The 16,397-nt window shown below is 44.5% G+C and overlaps 1 protein-coding gene across 1 annotated transcript in view; it reads right to left on the minus strand.

The window, feature by feature from the left end:
• The window catches only part of LOC310784075 (apoptosis-associated speck-like protein containing a CARD), a 28,538-nt gene extending 12,362 nt beyond the window's left edge, over positions 1-16,176 (minus strand). Inside the window, exon 1 of the mRNA XM_083645051.1 lies at positions 16,141-16,176. The gene's annotated coding sequence lies outside the window, so the exon portion shown is untranslated. The remainder of the gene's footprint in view (positions 1-16,140) is intronic.
• Between the last annotated feature and the right edge of the window lie 221 nt (positions 16,177-16,397).

Consider the following 16,397-nt stretch of genomic DNA (forward strand, 5'->3'; position numbering starts at 1 on the left):
GATCACGTACAGTTGGCGACGCTCCAGCTAGAAGTGTTAATATTGTGGCTAAACCTTGATTGTACTGCCCCAGATTGTTGAAACATTCTGGGCTGAAATGGTTAGCACAGACCAACAGGCCATGATGAATCTCGCGCAGGGAGATGGTACACAATAGACAAAATGGCGCAGGTAGCTTGTGTGAGAGAGACCGCGCGCAGTATGCTTAACTCATTCACTGCCAATATCTGACTGGCATTTTTGGCACAGGCCAAGTATTTCCATAATGTTTGGTCATCTTTCAAGACCCACAGTAAATTCTGTACTAGGACTACAGTGATGTCCAATACCTCGAAATGAAGATCTAAGTCTCTACTTTCACCCCCAAAAAGAAAGTTAGCTTTTAGCATGTTCTGTACTCTACTTATAACCCTTTTTATACACCCCATGTTCACCAAAAAAGCCTGTCTGGGAAGAGAAAAGGGAGAAAAAAGCATTTTTGTAAAAGGGCACAATCTCAGGCATAACTCACTCTCAATTCTTTTATTTTGAACTGTATTGACATCAGACATGTAAATATTATTCGTTAGGACACAAATGACAAAAAAAATATATATATATATATATATATATATATACACACATGAAGTGCTTTTTTTTTACATTCAACAATACAGTTTACTCGGTGTGAGTGTGCAGACAGACAGACAGACAGACAGACAGACAGACACACCGACAGACAGACAGACAGACAGACAGACAGACAGACAGAGACACACACACACACACACACACACACACACACACACGATCCCCCTTTTAGATTTCTAACCCAACATAGGATAAGCAATAACCACGCCCTGTGGCGCTGGGATTGGCCAGGAGCAACACTGGAGGGCACGCAGCCCAGCGATTTCATGAACCAACTGAAGAGCTCTTGAGAAGGACAGCGGGCTGCTGTGAGTGCCTTCTGCCCGCTGCTGCCTAGCTGTTCCTGTGTTTATTTTTGATTTGTTCTGGTCCATGTCTCCCTGTCATATCAACTCTGCTATTTGATCGTTCCCGTTTTCCCCTCGGCTATTCAACACGTCCTCACCGCCCTCGCAAACTGATCGATCATTTCCTCATTCCTCCGATGATCAAACACATCTCTTGATTACTTTCTCCCGTTTTCTCCTGGCTGGCACAGAGGAAGGCGACTCCAGCTCGTGCAGCGCCCCGAAGGCGTTTCAATGGCGTTTCTCCTGTCTGCACAAGGAAGCGTTACCCGTTCTCTGCTTTTCCTCTTGCTCAATTTCAAAACAACAGCTGCGGTATGTGTTTGATCGCGTGCTGTCGGCTACCCTTTGAAGGCAGGGACCTGTGTCTGTGTCACAGGCTGGGCAAGTGTTTGCTGCAGGCGCTGCACCAATAAAAACAAAAACACGTCAAACACGTCTTTGGCGTGGATGGCTATTTCTGATAAGACGTCAAAGACGTCTTTGGCGGTGAATGAGTTAAGGAGCCGCGTGACGTAACACGAAACCGTCTGGGAGAAGGGAGTGTAAGGGGCGTGGCTTGAAGGAGACTGCAGGGGGAAGCTGGATAGGGACAAATTCAACTCTGACAGTTCTGAGGTTGTGAGCACTCATTACAGGGAGGGATGACAGCAGCATATATGCATTTAGAAGTAAAAACAGCTTTTGCACGGAATGGGACCTTTAAAGTTTTTCGCTGGCATCGAGATTACATACAAAGTCAATGCAAACGAGCGATTGAGCGTATATTCGCCTGGGAGAAAAATCGCTGGGCGTCCGAGCGACAGAGACAGAGCGATAGGGCGAAAATTCACTCGTCGCCCGAGATGAAATATCCCAACTCGAGCTAAATTACGCTGGCATCAGTCGCTCGCTGTTCAACGCTGATTGGCTGCCGTGTGAGAGTGAGTCAAGGATCACACTGGCTTGGAACAAACCGCTGGTTTATTGTGTGGCAACAAACCGCATTGACAGCTGATTGACAGGCTGAGAGCTGACATGAAGTGAAGTCTGTACTACCGGTATAGAGCTCGCAAGGGGAGCACGCTGATAGGCTTAGCTTCTAAACCACTACGGTGGCTCGTAGTGGACAAACATGACATTGCGTAACGTTATAGCCCCCAGATGTCCGTCAATTATTGTGCCTTTTGACGAGCGATTTAAACACAGCGACAGAGCGATTCCAAAGAGTTGAATCGAGCGACAGAGAGAAAAATAAATATCTCGGTGTGAACACAGCTTGAGGGAGAGAGAGAGGGAGACATTGTAAGTAGCCTACTCTAACTCAAGTAGAATTATCTATATTATTAAAATTTCTCAATTAAGAGTAAAACTATAACATGATAAAAATACTTAAAAAATACAAATCCTCAACAACAACAAAACTACTCAAGTAGGCTAGTTGTACTTGGGTACTTTCCACCTCTGCACAGGAATGGATACAAATTCAAATTGTGTATTCTCAAAGACGAAAGCAAATAACTTGATAACCGAAGGCAGCGCAGAGCAAAACCACCACCCGAAGGACTTCCTCTGATTGGCTGTCATGGTTCTGTGCTGGTGTCCCATTGGCTCAATGAGTGAGAGAGAGGCGCCAGGAGAGGGCGACCCGCTGAGAGCTCCATAACTTCTTAGACAAAATAGGCTTTTTATTTGAGTGTAAACGCGTTTTGTTTTAATTTCGTTGCTTCGATTCGCTTTGTAAATACCTATTGTATATAACAGTGTTTTTAAATAGTGTATATAGTAGCGTCTTCGCACTTTTCTTTGCAAGAAACTACACAGACGGCGGGACCTTTGTTCGCTGCAGCCATCCGCTCCCCACAATGGAGGAGAACAAAGACGCAGACACCAGCGTCGGGCAAAAATACAACAGGAACGCGCTGATCCAATTCAGGAACGCACAGATTTATCCCAACAGTAACTGGCAAGCTCCCGACCTCACGGAATTTCCTGAACTTATCAAATACCAACGGAAAAGAGGTAGGAGAGGGGGAATACTCGCCCGCCTAAGAAGGCGCGCCAACAAGCCACCGTTACCCAGCGTTCTCCTGGCAAATGTCCAATATTTGGAGAATAAGCTATGTGAACTAAGAGCGCGAGCACAATTCCAAAAAGACATAGCGCGATGTAACGTTCTGTGTCTAACTGAAACCTGGCTCACTCCTGATACAACGGACCATTCTATCACTATACCAGGCTTCAGTGTATTCAGAGGAGACAGAGATGAACGATCTGGGAAGAAGAAAGGCGGAGGCGTTTGTCTAATGATTAACGAAACCTGGTGTGTAAACATCACTGACATTGGGAAATACTGCTCAGCAGACCTTGAATATGTAATGTTACAATGCGTGCCGTTCTGGAGTCCCAGGGAATTCACGTCAGTCACCATCATGGGTGTATACGTTCCTCCACAAGCGAACGTCACTGTCGCACTGAAAGAGTTGCAACGGGCAATCAGCGCACAGGAGACAAAACAACCAGAAATGGCCCTGGTGGTGACTGGGGATTTTAACAGGGCAAACCTGAGAGGAAGAATGCCCACGCTTCACCAGCACATTCACTTCCCCACCCGAGGCAGAAACACACTGGACCAATGTTACTCAAATATCCGCCATGGCTACAAGGCCGTACCCCGCCCCCCCTTCGGCAATTCGGACCACGCCTCCATTCTACTCGTACCCAGGTATCAACAAAAACTGAAAAAACAGCCCCCAGCATTCCGAACCGCCCACTGCTGGTCAGACCAATCAGACGACATCCTGAGGGACTGCTTTGACCAAGTAGTATGGGAGGAGTTCAAAGCTGCAGGAGACCTGGGCGAGTATGCAGAGACGGTGTCATGCTTCATAAAGAAGTGTACCGACGACATAGACAAAGAGAGTCAAAATAATGCCAAATCAAAAGCCCTGGGTCAACAGCGACGTCAGGGCTGCCCTTCACGCCAGGACCACCGCCTTTAGTTCTGGCACACCAGAACAATACAAGCAGGCACAATATGCCCTCCGGACCGCTATAAAAAAAGCACGGAGAGATTATGGAAGACAGCTGGAGTCAAAATTGGACACTAACAACCCCAGACACCTGTGGAGAGGACTCCATGCTGCCACAGACTTCAAAGAGGTGAAACGACAGAACCCCAGCACGTCACCCACCCTACCGGACGAACTCAACACGTTCTACGCTAGGTTCGACCCGTCTGCCAGAGCGCCTCCCCTCCCCCTCCCCCTCTCCTCCCCCCCATCAACCCCCCCTCTCTCTCTCTCTCCTCTGGGACTAAACACAGCAATGTGCGACTGGATCCTGGATTTCCTGACAGACCGCCGCCAGGTGGTGAGGGTGGGCAACCTCACCTCCTCACCACTGACCATCAGCATTGGAGCGCCCCAGGGGTGCGTCTCCAGCCCCTTCTGGTACGACCTCTACACCCACGACTGCGTGGCGACTCAAACTTCGATCACCATCGTGAAGTTTGCAGACGACACAGTGGTCGTGGGGCTGATCTCGGGGGGCGACGAGACGGCCTACAGAGAGGAGGTGAGGGTCCTGGAACAATGGTGCCAGGACAACCACCTCTCTCTGAACGTCTCCAAGACCACGGAGATCATTGCAGACTACAGGAGGGGGGGGGGGGGGCACACACCCCCCAATCACCATCAACGGCACAGTGGTGGAAAGGGTGGACAGCTTCAAGTACCTGGGAGTCAACATCCACCAGGACCTGACTTGGGCCGGCCACACCGCCACTGTTGTCAAAAAAGCCCAACAGCGAATACACGGACTCAGGCGCCTGAAGAAATTTGGGCTAAGGCCAGAAATCCTTACGGACTTCTACAGAGGCACCATTGAAAGCCTGCTGACTGGCTGCTTCACCACCTGGTACGGGAACTGTACCACCATGGACCGCAGGGCGCTACGGAGAGTGAGACGCGCCCAGCACGTAACAGGATGTGAGTTGCCAGAACTGCATGAACTGTATAAACAGCGGTGCCTCAGGAGGTCCCTGAAGATCATCAAAGACACAAACCATCCCCACAACAGCCTGTTCTCCCTGTTACCCTCAGGGAGAAGATACAGGGTTCCAAAAGCACGCACAAATCGCTTGAGGAACAGTTTCTTCCCGCAGGCCACGAGACTCCTTAACATACACAAATAGTGTAGTAGCCGTACTGTACCGTACTGTAGCTGCTACCATTATGTATGTCTAATGTTTAATTGTATGTTTAATAAGGAATATGCTATTTGCACCTGTATGTCAAATACGCCGAATTTAAAATGCAGAGTTTAATTGTATGTTTAATAAGGAATATGCTATTTGCACCTGTATGTCAAATACGCCGAATTTAAAATGTTGAAGCACGTCTAAAGTATGCACATGACATGTGCACCTATGTGCAGTGAATATGCCACTGTCTCTGACTTGTCTTATCACTATACTGCCTTATTGCTTGTTGTGTCTCTTGTTGTTTTTGCACTCATATGCCCTGTTATATTTGTACTATGTTGTAAACGGAGTCCACAGCACAAGAATTTCACACGTGATACTTGTACCATGGAGTGACAATAAAAATCTTGAATCTTGAGGCGTTTTTTTTTTTTTTATCTTTAAAATCTTTTTTTTTTATGACTTTTCTCATCTCCATTACCGTAACAAACTTTGGGACGTATAATTAATAAGAATAGGAAGAGCCAGTAAAGTCTCTCCTAATGTGAAGCAGATAAGACAGAGTTATATACCTGCCCCACCACGATGTCCCGAGCTGCCTGCATAGTGCATAAAGTCAACAAACTTTTTTTATTTGTATTTTACTAACTATTGATGGTGTCATGTGACTGAAAGACGGCCGCATGTCCCAGAGTCTCAGACCAAGACGGGAATAAAACTCATCAGCTGTGTCTTGGCCTTCTGTTAAGTAGGCTACTCTTAACTTCTCTCTTTGTTTTTCTGATCTCATCATTATCTCACTTCTCATGAGTGGAGAAACAGGCTGAATGTTTGTCAGGTGAAAACAGTAGCCTAAACCTCCTCCTTCAGTAGGCTAGACAACTGACTCAGAGATTTGACAGTAAAGACAATAATAATGTTGTAAAGAAACACTCACCCTGCCTCAGCCTGCTTCCTGCTCTGCTGCCCGTGTCTAAAATGGAGTCTGTCTGAAGTGAACAACTCACTCCCGCAGTTTACTCCGCCTCTAAAAGTGTTGTTGTGGCATCTGGGTGGTGGGGAGCAGTGTTGGGCAAGTTACTCTGGAAAAGTAATTAGTTACTGATTACTGATTACTCCTTAAAAAAGTAATAAAAGTTACTTTACTGATTACTTTTTCAAAAAGTAACTAGGTACGTTACTAGTTACTTTTTCTTTTCTTTTTTACCCCAAATACCTTACACTTAAGTTGTTACATGTCTAGCATGTCACTGTATTAATTATTTTCGCTTTGGTATTATGATAGATAGACGCTCGCGGCGTCACCGAGAGCATCCTCACCAGCTGCATAACCGTGTGGTATGGTAGCTGCACTGCAGCCTCTCGGAAATCCCTGCAGCGCGTGGTGAAAGCAGCGGAGAGGATCATTGGGGCCTCCCTCCCCTCTCTCCAGGACATCTATGACACCCGCCTGGTCCACAAGGCACTCAGCACTGTGCGCGACCCCACCCACCCCTCACACTGCTTCTTCAGCCTCCTGCCGTCTGGGAGGAGAATGAGAAGCCTTCAGGCAGACAGGACTAGCAGGCTGGGGAACAGCTTCATCCACCAGGCCGTCAGGAAGCTGAATTCCCTTCCAGCCCTCCCCTCCCTTTCTGTGCCTCATACACCCACAGCCTCTGGACAATGACCAGGATATCTGATCACTCATGCACTTTCAGTATGACTTTTAAATGGACTTTTTAAATAGGTCATAAGAATCAACTAAAATTGCACTGCGGCAGTTTTTGCACCTTTTTTATTTGTCTACATTTTATACTTATAGGTATTAGACATGATGATTATGTCATTGTTTTTTTTTTATCGTGTATAGGTGGGTTTTATGTATTTTATGTATTTTAATGTATTTTCTTGCACCCTGGATATGACGAGCAATGCAATTTCAAACATTGTATGTCATGTACCGTATATACAGTGGAATTGACAATAAAATTGACCTTGACCTTGACCTTGACCTCTTGTGTTACAGCAGAAGCCAATGTCAGTACATCTCAGTAAAAAACACACAAAATAAGCTATGTTAAAAGAAACGCCAAAGGCATTTTACTTTGAAATTTGGTTAGAAAGAACAGGAAGTGGTGTGTTAAGACTGGCTAGCTTCACATTGGAAAAGACGTGAAATGATAGTCGGATAGTCTCTTAAAACAGACTGTCTCATCTACATCCGGCGAATGCAGCTATACACAGTCTGTACGTTACACCCCCAGAACATGCACAAGGAAGTTGGGGAAAAAACCTTCAGACAGGAAAGAAGTTCGACGGAATCCGACCAATCACGACACGTGTGTCCACGGAAAAATGCGGCATATTGGATTCTGATTGGACTAATGAGCAGAAGACCCGCCTTTCTGCGATTCTGATTGGACTAATGAGCGGAAAACCCGCCTTTCTACTTCCCATTCCGGTTGGTGCATGATTCTCCCCCACAAAGTACAGACGGTATGGCGGAAGCATTTGAAAATTGCGGAAGCCAACTCGTCTGTTCTAGAGACTAATAGTCGGACAGATAACGTGAGTGGAAGAAAGATGCTGTTACTGTCGGAGTGGTAATAAAACAACACAGCCTCAATGCAAACGTTTCAAGCTTCGTTGCTGAAAGAAAAGTGATGATCTGTCAACATACCCTGGGCCGTCTGACTAGGGTCAGAATAACCTCGCATCACCAGGATCTCTCTCTCTCGGGACTCGGGAGAGGTCAGAAGGCTTTGACAAGAAGGTTAGGAAGTAACAAAGTGTACAACACTTACCCAAAGTGTATCTGTTAATCCAGTGAACTGTTACACCACCCAAGTCTACCTCACGCGGTGTCGCCTTCAATTTAGCCTCCATCCCTATGCTCTATCCCTGCATATTCTCTCTCGAGGTAGCCAGCAAACGTCTTTCACTGTGTGCGGCTGCGGCAGCTTGATATTGTTCTTCGTGGCTATTTTCTCTATGATGCATCAATATGAGGGCGAGTCAACAGGGCAAATAGGTAGCATCTGCCAAGCTGCTCGCACATAGTTTACAAAGGACAATAATGTTCCAGCTTTTGAACGCATATTTCTCTTGCTCGTCTCCTTCTTCTGACTCGGTTTGTCTTGAAAGCCGGCGTGCACGCTCTGACGCTGTCGCGCGCACACACACTATGACGTATATGTGTGCGCGACAGGTCTACCTGAGTCCATGAGGATAAAATGTTTTCTTTTCTTCTTTTACATAGAAAACACTGCATTCTGGCAGGCAATGATGTAACGCAGTAACGCATGGACTTGGATTAGTAACTGTAATCTAATTACTGTTTTGGAAATTGTAACAAATTATATTACTTAGTTACTAAAAAAGTAACTAATTACGCGTTACTGCCCAACACTGGTGGAGAGTAGGGTTTAATATTTCCCCCGAAAATGAGGCATACAGGGAAATTGGAAATGAACCCCTCTTTCCCGGGAATCCCGGGAAATTGTTCTTTTTTTTTCTTTTTTCTTTTATGCATCAAGGTTCCCAACCTTCGGTGGCATTAATATTTATTAATTAAGGCAAAACATCGCAATTTAACAAACTTTTTAGGCTGGTTTTAGGCTGTATAGTTGTATGTAGGCTATGCATGTATAGGCTAGTGCCGTTAGGGTTGATATAATTCACCAATCGCCTGGATTGGCCTATCAATAAATCCTGTAGTAGCCTAGGCTAACCATTTTCTTAGAGAGTTGTGGAAACTGCCGTGGAAGGAATGGAGCCGTAAACACGTCGATCAGCCCGTTTTCACGCTCTTTATACGCACAACATCACTGCTGTCTGATACCTGGCACCGTGTGCTTTTATATGGGCTGCTGCGCTGCGCTCTGGCGGCTGCACCGCTCGTCTTCCAGCCGTGCCCAGCCATAATCTCCATACCGCATACCGGAGCACGGCTTTATCAGACTATCTCCACCCCTCGTGCACGGACATCGCCTACAACCAGACCATCATGCCCATTGCCAAACCTGGGGCACACGAACCGGACGCACGGCTGGGCTGATTATTAACTATTTATTATTAACTGTATTGTAGTTTTCACTGCTGGTGAAGTTTGCACGGTGCTCAATCGCCGTCTCGTAGGCTGCTGCATTAACGCTCATGACACAATCAATCCCCTCAAGCAAGTCAGTGTAGAAAAGAAAAGAAACATTGTGGGCTTTGTGTTTATTAGGCTATGTGCAATAAGCTTTCAGTGTGTGTTCCACCGGCGCACAGCGCACAAAGGCGCATGGCCAAAACACGCCAAAATAAAATCAGAAATTAATTCCACTCTGCAAAGGATATCACATTTCAAATTACTGGCTGTAGCGTTGTTGTCGGAGAGTATTTAATCTTAAAATCGGCCTTGCAATACCTCTTATTTGGTGATATATAAATATAAAATTGATTGATTGTTGGTTGATTGATTCACTTTGATGTCTCCGAAATACATCGTGATCCTTTAATGACTTACACTGCTTACAGTAGCCTAATATATTACATGTTCTTTTAAAACATAGACTATATCATTTAAGAAAGTAAACTGTCGGCATATTTCTAAATAGGCCTATTCCAATATGTTCTGCATGTAAAATAGGCCTACAATTTTTTTCCCGGTTTCCCGTCGTTTATTTCCCGGGAAACGGGAAATGGGTTGGATGTCATTCCATCCAACCCATTCCCGTTTCCCGGGATTAAACCCTAAGTGGAGACAGACCTTGACCCAGCCCTTTATGCTTTATTGGCATCTCCACTTAGGTCGCTTTCACATATAGCCTAAGCGACCTAGATCAAAGAATAAAAAGTATAAAAACAAAGTCACACCTACATAAAATATACCCCCACCTGCCCCCACAGTTCTTCCACATGACATTGCACCATCACATTTGAAACAATAATCACTTTTATGACTTTTGGAATTTTATTTTTAGAAAACGCTTCAAAAAGGCATAACAGTGATTAACGTTCATTAAGATTATCCTGCTGAAACCCAAATCCGCGCTCCCACAAACTTTTGTTAACCACAGACCGTATTTGATGCATTTAAGAAATCCCCATTCTAAAACCCCGTAGACTTTTTCCCTGACGATCCAACATGGCGGCGATTTCTGATTAAGCCAATACGTCATCCCTGCAGTACTCTATTGGGGACAAAACAGGTGGGAAATCCTGGGGGGGAAAGGAAGGGGGGAAATGATAAAATAATAAATAATAATAAAGTCACATTTATTATTTGGAGACGGTGCTTTGATGCCCACATATTGCTCCTATCATGAGGAAAATGAGGCCCTTATTGCAACATGGCGTTGGTTTTGATGTAGGACTCAAAGTGAAGTGTTCAGCTCTGTGTCACTATGTGACTGCAGGCTGAGTTGTGGTTTCCTGTCTCTCTGCAGCAGAGAGGTGCTGCATGCACACAGTCATTGGTTTAATCAACCCCTTCTCTGTCCTAACTGCTCACATACTGCTGTTTGGTCAGGACCGCTTGGCGTCACCTCTTAATGCAGGGGGTACGCCTTTCTCATCAGGGTAGTCCAACACAACACATCTTAACACAGGGGGTACGCCTTTCTCATCAGGGTAGTCCAACACAACACATCTTAACACAGGGGGTACCACTTTATCATCAGGGTAGTCCAACACAACACATCTTAACACAGGGGGTACCACTTTATCATCAGGGTAGTCCAACAGAACACATCTTAACACAGGGGGTACGCCTTTCTCATCAGGGTAGTCCAACACAACACATCTTAACACAGGGGGTACGCCTTTCTCATCAGGGTAGTCCAACACAACACATCTTAACACAGGGGGTACGCCTTTCTCATCAGGGTATAGTCCAACACAACACATCTTAATGCAGGGGGTACCTCTTTCTCATCAGGGTATAGTCCAACAGAACACATCTTAACACAGGGGGTACGGCTTTCTCATCAGGGTAGTCCAATACAACACATGTTAACACAGGGGGTACGCCTTTCTCATCAGGGTAGTCCAACAGAACACATGTTAACACAGAGGGTACGCCTTTCTCATCAGGGTATAGTCCAACACAACAGATCTCAACGACCCCAAGTGGGGTCGCCTGTAATTCAAATGGGGTCGCCTGAAATGTATTTATTTAGTTAGTTACTAGAAACAGAGCACCTTTCTAGCCTGCTGTGCCTCGTCCTCCTCCTCATTGCTCATTTCTGCCGTCCCTCATTTGTTTCCCTGCTCACATACGGCTCACACATACTGGCACAGGCCAGTTGAGCCATTGTGCACTGCCACACCAGATCCCTCTCCAACTACTGTTTTTTACACCACACACAATTTAAAACTTCCAAAGAGGATTAGGGCCACATCACATGTAAACGTTTAATTGGAGTTCTGAGTTTAGAAAGTCAGTTGCAGTCAGCGCGCCTGCAGTTAGCAGAAGTGGAGAGAACCGCAGCAATAGGGAAGTAGAGCAGTGTAAAATAAGTCCCAGCTAAACAAATCAGTCAGCTACAGAATGTATTATACTCCTGTCACCAGGTTTCACATGAAACAAGTACAAAGTCATATCTAACTGTGCTATGTGCCAGCTTAACACATAAGGATGCTACAAACACATGATGTGGGAGTGTCCCTCTCTTCAGGACTTTTTTCTGAATTGTTAGATAAGGTCATAACATGCGATCCAATTTTACTGCTCCTCAATGATGACTCTCACAAACAGCACAAGCCTCCTGCTAGGTGGTCTTACAGCTGCCCAAAAAACTGTTAGTCCAAAGATGGCTACCACCTCGCCTCCAGAGTGATGCTTAACGAGCCGCGTAAAGCATAATTCTGATACAGAAGTGACTGGAATTAACTGCAGAGCTCTTGGCGCAGGAAAACCTGAAGACAAGCAAGGTAAAGGCTGCTCATCTGCATAATGTATTACTGACATTGATACAAAGCGGGTTGATAATCAGAAAAAGCCTCCCTTTAAGAACATGAATATCCTGTTTTGATGAACAACAATGTGGTACTTTATATTCCTAGTTTTTATTGTCTTGTCCTGTAGTGCTTTTTCTTTTTCTTCTCTGTCTTTGTTGTTATGTTTAAAAATGGCAAATAAAAAAAATTTATATAAAAAAAAAAGAGGCAAGTACTGTTTTATTGTAATTGCTACATGTATGAAATAGTAGGCCCTTTGAGAATTAAGCCCGTAGTGGAATTCTGGGAGGGTGGTGGGTGATACTACAATATGAAATGAGTTTAACCTTTAACCTGCGCTATAGCTTTGCTCTGTGTGTTTTTAGTTTACTTCTATTTTTATTCTTTTAGGAAGCCTGTTGCAACACCTTGGCCGGGGACTACGGGTGGAAACTAGCCTTTTGGCTAAACCTGGTGTATTTACATTGAATTGTTTATTAATATGCTCTGTCCCCTTTTTCAATAAACTGAACTGAACTGAACTGAACTTTATATTGTAAGGTTAAGTGGCCCACTGGTCCATCAATGAGAAGCCACACCAGCCATCATGTGCTACTGTTACTTTATTGGACAGGTTAAGATCCTGTAAGCAGTGCAACATAATTATGCAAGTTAGCATCCAACAGTTTCTAAATGCTGGGGATTCATACTGTACATTTCTAACATAAACATTGTACTCAACATTTCCGGGTTCACAATAGGGCTCTCTATAGGTTAGCAAATAAACTATTATCAGATACTGTGATTTCCTTCCCACAATGTCATTGAATTCAATTCACCATTAACTATTTACCTGAATAGTTTATGATGTTATATATAGTTTCATTGTAATCCTTGAGCATCAAAACATAGGGATAGAGATCACATGTTCTGTATTATTATCATGTGTGCTTCAGGAGATATGATGCAAAATGTATATTTCGGTTAGGGCGGAAAGTAAAATGGCTGCCATGGCCACCACAATGCATTGGCCACATGGCTCCTTTCTGAAAATGTTCAGAGCCCCAAACTCTACAAGTTCACCAAGTTTCATGCTTTTATGAAAAAGTGAACATCATTTTCACATCACCTGGACGACCAGTGACTGAAAATGCTGCTTTCTCTGATTTGAAGAACAGAGCGGATTTTCGGCTACAGCAAGTGTAATTTTTGAGGTAGGAAGTTCATCTTGGCCTCAAATTGAAGCTTATGAACTTGGGCAGTTTTTTAAAATACAAATGAGGAAGTGATATTCATCATAAAGTGCTGGAAAATAATCATTTTTGAGGAGAATTTGTAAAACAGACTGTATTTTTTTGTATTTTTGTGGGTTTTGTGGGTGAAATTATAAAATAGAATTGCACCAAGCCCCAGAATCTTATTTTACTACTTCCCCCATATGTTCCAGCATACCTCCTGCAAAATGTCATGCATGCATGACTATATATGCTATTGCAGTACCTTATTATTTGCATTTACATGATTTTTGTCCCAAAAAGTGTTTTTTTGGGCCCCTGAGACCAAACAGCCCCGAGTTGAACGTGGCCCCTATGCTTTTGAGATGGCCCAAGGTATAAGATAACAGGAAATCATAGTGAAAAAAGGTAGCAGAAAACATCCTGAGGGGTATGGCTGGCTCCCGGCCTATGCCTGGTACTCTGCGGATCCCACTCGTGTAGCATCACAACATGCTGAATCCTACTCAATTTAGGGGCGGCACATGCCAGGATTGGCCAATGCCAAAGCCAGTCGCCAGAATTGTCAAATCAAATCATCAACACGCTATTATCATATGGTCCGCCTCTCAAGCCTGTCATCTCAGACAAGATTTGTTTTCAGACTCTGAAACGTCTCCGACCCTCTCGCTACTTGCATTCCGTTGGGTTCATTTTGTCTTTATTGAGCAAGTTTGAATTCTAGACAAACCTTCGGCCCAAATGTTACCAGACACCTCAAGCCCCAGTTCAGCGGACCAAGCTTCTTTCAAATGGTTGGAGGGCACAGGAGATGTAAATAGATATACAAAGTGGGATATCAAATGTTTGGAGTCTGGAGGAAGCTGCAGGAGCTCATAGAATGGACAATTCCTTCTCCACTACTGATGACATTACAACTGCCTGAGTGACATCACTTCCGTCACTTTCGTGAAACAAATTATTCACCATCGTGCACCTGTGCGTCATCGGCTCATACTACATCACAGTTGCTCGAGTGACATCACTGATGACATCACAACTGCCTGAGTGACATCACACTTGAGCAATCATCAGTATATAAATGGGAGCTGAGTCTCTGTCTGTCTGTCTGTCTGTCTGGGCTCTGTCCGTTTCTCTCTATGTCCCACTCATCAGTGATGTCATAAATTATATCAGTGAATTACTCACACACACAAGGCTATAGTTCAGTGATGATGTCACTGATGACATCATCAGTGACTGATGTCATCAGTGATGTCATACTAATAGGTATAGCAATCGCGAATAGCGCCCAAACCGCTTGACCAAACCCTTAGCGACTTCATACGTTTCCTGTCATCAATGAGCCATTTTGAGGTCTGGCATATGTGTTGCGAAAAATGTGGGCGGCATGACGTGCCAGAAAAGTGGCAGATAGGCATTGTGACATCATCAGTGATGTCATAAATTCACTGAGTCACACACACACACACACACACACACACGGCTATAGTTCAGTGATGATGTCACTGATGATGTATCAGTGATGTCATAAATCCACTGATGACATCATCAGGGATGTCATAAATCCCATTGATGACATCATCAGTGATGTCATAAACTCACTCACACACAAAGTCACAAGAGAGTCTGAGGGAGAGAGAGGAGAGGGGGCAGAGACTGAGGGAGAGAGAGAGAGAGAGGGGGAGATAGACTGAGGGAGAGAGAGGGAGACATTGTAGGTAGCCTACTCTAACTCAAGTAGAATTATCTATTATTAAAACTTCTCAAGTAAGAGTAAAACTATATCATGATAAAAATACTTAAAAAGTACAAATCCTCAACAACAACAAAACTACTCAAGTAGGCTACTTGTAGGCTACTTGAGTACTTTCCACCTCTGCAAAGGAATTGATACAAATTCAAATTGTGTATTCTCTAAGACGAAAGCAAATAACTTGAGAACCGCACAGCCAAACCACCATTTTGACCAGAAGGCTGATTGGCTGTCATGGTTCTGTGCTGGTGTCCCATTGGCTCAATGAGGCGTTTTTTTTTTTATCTTGCCCGCGCATGCACCTAGTGCGCAATAATCTCTTGAGACAGACTTTCGACTTGCATCGGAAAACTGTCGGCAGGCTGTGTAACAACGCTCGCACGGTGCAGGTTTGCATGCTACGCGTTACCCATTCAAAATGAAGTGAACGTGACCGGTGTCTAGTGAAAACTGAACATTTTCAGCATATAGGAAGTTGCTACTTGCTACTAGCAACGAGCTAGAGTTGTTATTGTTTTTCATAACGACGGACGGATTTGAGTGCGACATCAATAGAGCTATACTGCATGGACAGAGGCTTCAGCGGACAGTCAGCTATACTGTCCCTCAGGCTGTGGCAACTAAACACATATTTTGCTGCTATTCTTGCAGTCTTTCCATCACCTAGGACTAATTGTAATTGATTACTTTCAGGTAGTTGGTCAAACTCTGAAACAAATTTTTTAAATAGATCAAAATATGTCTTCCTTATGTCTTCTGTTTTACTGTGAAGAAGAAAGTGCCCCTCTGTCTCGACCTCACCTGTCATGCAGAGACCACAGACACCCGGCTGCATGTCCCAGAGTCTCAGACCAAGACGAGAATAAAACTCATCAGCTGTGTCTTGGCCTTCTGTTAAGTAGGCTACTCTTAACTTCTCTCTTTGTTTTTCTGATGTCATCATTATGTCACTTCTCATGAGTGTAAAAACAGGCTGAATGTTTGTCAGGTGAACACAGTAGCCTAAACCTCCTCCTTCAGTACGGTAGACAACTGACTCAGAGATTTGACAGTAAAAACAATAATAATGTTGTAAACACTCACCCTGCCTCAGCCGTGCCTCAGCCTGCTCTGCTGCCCGTGTCTAAAATGGAGTCTGTCTGAGGGGAAGTACTATTTAACTTGCACTTCAGCATCAGTTTACTCCGCCTCTAAAAGTGTTGTTGTGGCATCTGGGTGGTGGAGACAGACCTTGACCTTTAACCAGCATTTATTGGCATCTCCACTTAGGTCGCTTTCACATATAAGCGACCTAGATCAAAGAATAAAAAGTATAAAAACAAAGTCACACCTACATAAAA

This window comes from Poromitra crassiceps (genome assembly GCF_964638095.1).
Source record: "Poromitra crassiceps genome assembly, chromosome: 10".
Lineage (NCBI taxonomy): Eukaryota > Metazoa > Chordata > Actinopteri > Beryciformes > Melamphaidae > Poromitra > Poromitra crassiceps.